General features: G+C 44.3%; 1 long non-coding RNA gene across 1 annotated transcript; it reads left to right on the plus strand.

Moving 5' to 3' along the window:
* The first annotated feature begins 1,015 nt into the window (after positions 1-1,015).
* Positions 1,016-5,268, plus strand: LOC142142800 (uncharacterized). Its single transcript, XR_012689336.1, has 3 exons — positions 1,016-1,452; positions 2,747-3,250; positions 5,177-5,268. It is a non-coding gene; the product is annotated as an uncharacterized LOC142142800 (long non-coding RNA).
* The last annotated feature ends 209 nt before the right edge of the window (positions 5,269-5,477 follow it).

Here is a 5,477-nt window from a genome sequence, read left to right on the forward strand (position 1 = left end):
TGTGTGTGTGTGTGTGTCAGCCTCTGCTCCCTTCCCGCTGTGTGTGTGTGTCAGCTTCTGTCCCCCTCCCTCAGTGTGTGTGTTATAGCCTCTGCCCCCCCACCTGTGGGTATGTTTTAGCCTCTGCTCCTCTCCCTCTGTGTGTCAGCCTCAACCCACTCCCTCTGTGTGTGTAAGCCTCTGCCCCCTTTGTGTGTGTGTGTCAGCCTCTGCTCCCTTCCCTCTGTGTGTGTGTCAGCGTCTGCTCCCCTCCCTCTGTTTGTGCCAGCCTCTGCGTGTGTGTCAGCCTCTGCCCCCTCCCTCTGCGTGTGTGTGTCAGTCTCTGCCCCCTCCCTCTGTGTGTGTGTGTGTGTGTGTGTGTGTGTCAGCCTGTCCCCTCCCTCTGTGTGTGTGTATCAGCCTCTGCCCCCTCCCTCTGTGTGTGTCAGCCTCTGCGTGTGTGTCAGCCTTTGCCCCCCTCCCTCTCCCTCTGTGTGTCAGCCTCAACCCCCTCTCTCTGTGTGTGTAAGCCTCTGCCCTCCTTTGTGTGTGTGTGTGTGTGTGTGTGTGTCAGCCTCTGCTTCCTTCCCTCTGTGTGTGTGTGTCAGCGTCTGCCCCCCTCCCTCTGTGTGTGTGTGTATCAGCCTCTGCCCCCCTCCCTCTGTGTGTGTCAGCCTCTGCATGTGTGTCAGCCTCTGCCCCCTCCCTCTGCGTGTGTGTGTCAGTCTCTGCCCCCTCCCTCTGTGTGTGTGTGTGTGTGTGTGTGTGTGTGTGTGTCAGCCTCTGTCCCCTCCCTCTGTGTGTGTGTGTCAGCTTCTGCCCCCTCTCTCTGTGTGTTTTAGCCTCTGCCCCTCCCTCTGTGTGTCAGCCTCTGCCCCCTCCCACTGTGTGTGTGTGTGTGTGTGTGTGTCAGCCTCAGCCACCCTCCCTTTGTGTGTGTGTTTCTCAGCTTCTGCCACCCTCCCTCTATGAGTGTGTGTCAGTCTCAACCACCCTCCCTCTGTGTGTGTGTGTAAGCCTCTGCCTCCCTCCCTCTGTGTGTGTGTGTGTGTCAGCCTCTGCCCCCTCCCTCTGTGTGTGTGTGTGTGTGTGTGTGTGTGTGTGTCAGCCTCTGCTACACTCCTTCTGTGTGTGTGTAAGCCTCTGCCACCCTTCCTCTGTGTGCTACTTGCCTCTGTGCCCTGGTTCTGTGACTGCAGACTACAGATTACCGGCGCTGGACACTTTGCGGCTCAGCATTTCTAAAATGGTGCCCAGCACCCGGCTCCTCCTGGCTTGTGAACTTTGCCCTCTGTTCCCACAGCATTTGATGTCACGACGCTGCTAGTGGACTTAGAGGAGCCGGGAAGAGCCAGGAGTTACAGCACACCGGCGGCTGTACTGGGAAGGCAGAAGAGGACTGTCTTCAGCCAGCAGAATACAGAAGAAGAATAATGAAGAAGAGTACAGAAGTATAGAAGAGAAGCTGAAAAGGTAAATATGAAGCAATAAATTGCCCACAGTCACATATGCAAAATCTGGAGACAAATAAAAGTCACTTTGATAACAGTCTGTGCTTTTTCCCCACATGTCTCTTTTATATCCCAGCACACCAAATCATTTAATCGTGTGTATGTTAGGGAATTTAGACTGTAAGCTCCAGTGGGGCAGGGACTGATGTGAATGAGTTCTCTGTACAGCGCTGCGGAATCAGTGGCGCTATATAAATAAATGGAGATGATGATGATGATTTAATATTCTACACTGTGCTAGAATCTCTCCATAGAAACATGGAATTTGACGACAAGGAACCGCTTGGCCCATCTAGTCTGCCCAATTTTTAACCTATGGTAACCTCAAACCCTATTTGATCCTTAGTTCTATATAACTATATCCTAATGTCTATCCCAAGCATGTTTAAATTGCTCTACAGTATTAGCCTCTACCACCTCTGATAGGAAGCTATTCCACTTATCCACTGCCCTCTCTCTGAAGTAGTTTTTCCTCAAATTTCCTCTGAACCTACTTCCCTCCAGTGTCAGTACATGTCCTTGTGTTCTAATATTTCTTTTCCTTTGAAGAATGATTCCATCCTGTGCCTTGTTAAAACCCTTCATATATATGACAGTTTCTATCATGTCCCCCCCTTTCCCTTCTCTGCTCAAAACTATCCATATTAAGATCATTTAGTCTTTCCGGGTAAGTTTTGTGCTGTAGGCCATGCACCATTTTAGTTGCCCTTCCTTGTACAGTCTCTAATGTATTTATATCCTTCTGGAGATATGGCCTCCAGAACTGAACACAGTATTCTAGATGAGGCTGTACCAATGACCTATACAGTGCCATTATTACTTCTTTCTTTCTGCTAATGATTCCTCTCCCTATGTAACCAAGCACCTCTCCACCTCTGCAATTTATAGAATTCAACATTTAAAAAGAATATAAGGAGTTATTCTATTTATTTCTGCCAGGACATTTTTAAAATCAGAGAGCGCACATCTTCACATGGTCAAGACACTGTAATGAGAACGCGGTCACCTGTTTAATTGGAACCTGATGCTCATTAACGCATTAAAAAAAATATATCCAGTTTTACTGCATATCTTTAATATGTAGGAAAATATATGGCCTATATCGGATCAAATCAGTTGTATCTCTCCCAATGCCATCACCTTTCACTCTGCCAAGAGTGTTGTTTGTACATTTTGCTTGGGATTGTGAGAGTGATATGTATATGAAGAGGCTACACTGTCTGGGATTGCTATATTATTTTTAATTTTGTTTTAAGTCTTAAGTCTTTTAAGGCTTACCCCTGTGCCCCAGACAAGGATTAGGTAAAACAACTAGAGAAGAAGAAACGCGTCACCTGACCTATCTCAGGTCACAGTGGACGGACCAGTCTTTTCAGTTGCACCCCATCACTGAGAGAGGAACGGTAAGTCAAATTCTCATCTGTAATGCATAATTACACTGAGGCAGGGTTTAGTTTTTGTGTATAGGTACAAGTTTTTTAACCATCTTTGGGCTTCATTACAGCTTTCAGGAATAACAGTGAGACACACAGAAGGAAAAGCGCTAGCCACACCTTCACAATAGGTTGACCACACCCGCTCGATAAAGGTCACTCCCACTAAGATGGGGGCGCCGGTGCCCTGTCTCGCCCAGGGCACTAAAATGTCTAATTACGGGACTGGACTAATGTGTCTTCCTCTGGCTCTGTAGGAGATAACATCTGCGATTGATCCAGAAGACTAGCTTGATATTAGGAAGTACCTGTAAATAAATTAAAATGGTAAGTATATTTAAAGTCACATGTTTTGTTTTGTTTTGTTTTGTTTTTTAACACTGGTTTACCTACAGATCATTTAACATTCTCTATTATCATGACTAGTACACATATAGGACCGGCCTGTGAATGTTAGTGATGTATCGTTCTAAGCAATCCACAGTTATCCTCTATTTTTGGGTTGATTTTTATTAAATACATTTTTAAAAATGCAAAATGTATTATGGTGCTTGCCAGGCCCGGACTGGGACTAAAAATCAGCCCTGACATTTAAAGCACACAGGCCCACGTGTTGTGGGCTCCATGCACTATATTGTTGCACACTGATGCTGGCGCAGTACAACATGATGTAGTATGAGGGTGTGTGTGGGGGGGGGGTATTTATTTCTCCTAATGACCCTCAACATTACATTATTAGCACCCCAATTACATCAATAAATACCATGACAATACATTATTAGTACCCAAATTACAGCAATAAATAACCCCCCACACACACTCATACTACATCAATCACCCCCACATTATAGCAACCGGCATCACCCCCCACATTACAGCAACCAGCATCACCCCCATTACAGCGTCCAGCCTCACACCCCACATTACAGCGTCCAGCATCACCCCCCACATTACAGCGTCCAGCATGACCCCCCACATTACAGCAATACCCTCTCCTACTTATTAGCAATACTAAGCACCAAACACACTACAACATTGCCACCAGCACGCCACCCCATACTACAGCAATACCACCAATTATACAGACGCCACTGTAGGAAACAATGTTTTGCTTTTTTCAAATCACCCACAAAATAGCAACAATGAACAGAGAACTTACACACACATATAGGTAACAGGTACCCTTTTCCCTCAATTAAATAGTAATGGCAGAATTTTCATGAATCATTCCACAGGAAATAAAACTAACATATATCTAAAAAAAACATAACTATTGAATGATCAGTTGAACCCACACGACCGCATTAAAAGTATTTCCATCTACAGCAAAATGTCAGAGAAAAATATTTTTGTTTTACTACAATAATTGGATATGCGTCTTTTCTATTCATTTTAAATAACACAGTATATAAATTAAGGGGGATAGAGGAGGTGGGTGAGAAATAATTGGATGTGATCCATCAGTTTGATTAGATAGGAAACATTTAGATTATTTACCTGGAGACGTCTACCCCCTTGACTCACAGGCAGGGCTGACAAGAAGAATTTTGGGCCCCGATACAGCAACTTCTTTGGGCTCCCGTCATATTCAACAATGAAAGGCTTGCCTTTGGCAGAAGTTCATATAATGCCACACCGTAGTGTGCCCAGTTCATATTATGCCACATCGTAGTGCCCCAAGGTCATATTATGCCACATAGTATTACTCTCAATTCATATTAGGTCATGCAGAAGTGCCCACAAATCATATTATGGCATAGTAGTGCCCCCAAAACATATACCATACAGTAGTGCCCACAAAGCACATTATGTCACAACAGTGCCTCCAAATCATATTATGCCACAATAGTGACCCCAAATAACATTATGCCATAGTAGTGCCCCCAAATCATTAGTAAATCTCAGACAAAAACTCATTCACAAATAAAAATTGGTACAGCATATCAGATACTGAGTGTGAGTCCCAAGAGCAGCTTAATACATAATTTACAATGCAAACAAAAAAATATATATTGACACAATTACAGATAAAATTTATGACAAGCAATGTTTTTTCCTCTTAATTAAAAATCTCTGTACAGATAAATATGCAAAAAACATTACAGCGCAATAATGAGCAATACATAGTGTTAAACATTATTGGATACGCTGTAGTGTCCCCAGTTCAAGAAAGGATGGTTAAAAACATATTGCACACGAGAAAATATATGAACTTACCTGATTATGGCATCCTGTGTTCTGTTCTCCTACTAGGCGCGCTGGGCGAGGAGGGATCAGCAGCTGTCAGCTCACACAGGCAGTCGGGAGCAGGAATAGAGGGCAGTGGTCGAAGCAGAAATTTAGGAGTGGGGGTATAGAAAATATAAGTGAATGGAGTATGAAGGCTTGATTTTTTATTTTTTTTAACACTTGTCCCCTCTATGCATTCCCATTCTTCATTACTACTTGTGTTTTATGATAGCTGCATCCCTGACATTCGAATTCTTAAGATGTCTCTCCCTTTACACTTTCTTTTACCTATGCACCTGCACCATCTTCTCCTTTGTCCCTCTCA

Source organism: Mixophyes fleayi, chromosome 3, assembly GCF_038048845.1.
Source record: "Mixophyes fleayi isolate aMixFle1 chromosome 3, aMixFle1.hap1, whole genome shotgun sequence".
Classification (NCBI taxonomy): domain Eukaryota; kingdom Metazoa; phylum Chordata; class Amphibia; order Anura; family Limnodynastidae; genus Mixophyes; species Mixophyes fleayi.